We start from the raw sequence: 3209 nt of genomic DNA, 5'->3' as shown, positions 1-3209 counted from the left end.
TTGGAGATTTAAATGACCACGTTCATTGCAAAGTTCACAAGGATGGCGAAAAAATTACATCTTTCAGCACAATCATCTAGCCTCTCTTGCAACCTTTTCATTTCCAAATATTTATGCTTCTTACAAAATCTATCTTCCCTTTTTGGTGTGCAAATGCATTCCCAATTCACTCCGCAAAAAGTGACATGCTTATAAGAAACATTTTTGTCATGACTTGTGCAATCATCATTAGCATTTTGGACATTGAAAGAATTCATACTAACAACACTGCAATCATGCTCATCATTCAAATATTTTGTGCTAAGCATTTTATTGACTTCTTCTTCTAACAATTGAGCACAATTTTCCGAACCATCATTTTCAAGAAAGATATTATAAAGATGATCAATAATATGATGCAACCTAAATTCCATTTTTATGTAGTTTTCTTTTTATAAACCAAAGTAGTGATAAAACAAGAAACTAAAAGATTCAATTGCAAGATCTAAAGATATACCTTCATGCACTCACTGAAGGAAATATGCCCTAGAGGAAATAATAAAGTTGTTATTTATATTTCCTTATATCATGATGAATGTTTATTATTCATGCTAGAATTGTATTAACCAGAAACTTAGTACATGTGTGAATACATAGACAAAACAGAGTGTCCCTAGTATGCCTCTACTTGACTAGCTCATTAATCAAAGATGGTTAAGTTTCCTAACCATAGACATGTATTGTCATTTGATGAACGGGATCACATCATTAGAGAATGATGTGATGGACAAGACCCATCCGTTATCTTAGCATAATGATCGTTTAGTTTTTCTGCTATTGCTTTCTTCATGACTTATACATGTTCCTCAGACTATGACATTATACAACTCCTGAATACCGGAGGAACACCTTGTGTGCTATCAAACATCACAACGTAACTGGGTGATTATAAAGATGGCCTACAGGTGTCTCCGATGGTGTTTGTTGAGTTGGCATAGATCGAGATTAGGATTTGTCACTCCGTGTATCGGAGAAGTATCTCTGGGCCCTCTCGGTAATGCACATCACTATGAGCCTTGCAAGCAATGCGACCAATGAGTTAGTCACGGGATGATGCATTACGGAACAAGTAAAGAGACTTTCCGGTGACGATATTGAACTAGGTATGATGATCCCGACGATCGAATCTCGGGCAAGTAACATACCGTTGACAAAGGGAACAACATATGTTGTTATGCGGTTTAACCGATAAAGTTCTTCGTAGAATATGTAGGAACCAATATGAGCATCCAGGTTCCGCTATTGGTTATTGACCGTAGATGTGTCTTGGTCGTGTTTACATAGTTCTCGAACCCATTGGGTCCGCACGCTTAATGTTCGATGATGATATGTATTGTGAGTTATGTGATTTGATGTACCGAAGGTTGTTCGGAGTACCAGATGTGATCACGGACATGACAAGGAGTCTTGAAATGGTCGAGACATAAATATTGATATATTGGACCATGTTATTCGGACACCGGAAGTGTTTTAGATAGTTTCGGATAAAATCGGAGTGCCGGAGGGTTACCGGAACCCCCCGGGAAGTTATGGGCCTTTGTGGGCCTTAGGGGAGAGAGAGGGCCGCAGCCAGGAGGTGGCGCCCCCCAAGGGGAGTCCGAATAGGACAAGGGGAGGGGGGCGCGGCCCCTCTTTCACTCTCCCTCTCCCTCTCCTTCCTTCTTCTCCTAGTTGGACTAGGAAAGGGGGAACCTACTCGTACTAGGAGTAGGATTCCCCTCTTGGGGCGCGCCCTAGGGGCCGTCCGACCCTCCCCTCCTCTCTCCTTTATATATGGGGGAGGGGGCACACCATAGACACACAAGTTGATCTTTAGCCGTGTGCAGTGCCGCCCTCCATAGTTTTCCACCTCGGTCATATTGTCGTAGTGCTTAGAGGAAGCCCTGCGTCGGTAACTTCATCATCACCGTCAACACGCCGTCGTGCTGACGGAACTCACCCTTGGCCTCAGCTGGATCAAGAGTACGAGGGACGTCATCGAGCTGAATGTGTGCAGATCGCGGAGGTGACGTGCGTTCGGTACTTGATCGGTTGGATCGCGAAGATGTTCGACTACATCAACCGTGTTACTTAAACTCTTCCGCTTTCGGTCTACGAGGGTACATAGACACACTCTCCCCTCTCGTTGCTATGCATCTCCTAAATAGATCTTGCATGATCGTAGGAATTTTTTTGAAATACTGCATTACCCAACAGTGGCATCCGATCCAGGTCTATGCGTAGATGTTATATGCACGAGTAGAACACAAAGAGTTGTGGGTGATAATAGTCATACTGCTTACCAGCATGTCATACTTTGATTCGGCGGTATTGTTGGATGAAGCGGCCCAGACCGACATTACATGACCGCGTTCATGAGACTGGTTCTACCGACGTGCTTTGCACACAGGTGGCTAGTGGGTGTCTCTTTCTCCAGCTTTAGTTGAATCGAGTGTGACTACACCCGGTACTTGTTGAAGGTTAAAACAACACACTTGACGAAAATTCATTGTGGTTTCTGATGCGTAGGTAAGAATGGTTCTTGCCAAGCCCGTTGCAGCCACGTAAAACTTGCAACAACAAAGTAGAAGACGTCTAACTTGTTTTTGCAGGGCATGTTGTGATGTGATATGGTCAAGACGTGATTATATAAATTGTTGTATGAGATGATCATGTTTTGTAACAAAGTTATTGGCAACTGGCAGGAGCCATATGGTTGTCTCTTTATTGTATGAAATGCAATCGTCATGTAGTTGCTTTACTTTATCACTAAGCGGTAGCGATAGTCATAGAAGCAATAGTTGGCGAGACGACAACGATGCTACAATGAAGATCAAGGTGTCAAGCCGGTGATGATGGTGATCATGACGGTTCTTTGGAGATGGAGATCAAAGGCACAAGATGATGATGGCCATATCATATCACTTATATTGATTGCACGTGATGTTTATCCTTTATGCATCTTATTTTGCTTAGTACGGCGGTAGCATTATAAGATGATCTCTCACTAAATTTCAAGGTAAAAGTGTTCTCCCTGAGTATGCACTGTTGCTATAGTTCGTCGTGCCGAGACACCACGTGATGATCGGGTGTGATAAGCTCTACGTTCACATACAACGGTTGCAAGCCAGTTTTGCACAAGCAGAATACTCAGGTTAAACTTGATGAGCCTAACATATGCAGATATGGCC

The sequence above is a fragment of the Triticum urartu genome, chromosome 2A, assembly GCF_056163025.1.
Source record: "Triticum urartu cultivar PI428250 chromosome 2A, HENAU_Tu73, whole genome shotgun sequence".
Lineage (NCBI taxonomy): Eukaryota > Viridiplantae > Streptophyta > Magnoliopsida > Poales > Poaceae > Triticum > Triticum urartu.
This window is presented reverse-complemented; position numbering follows the sequence as displayed.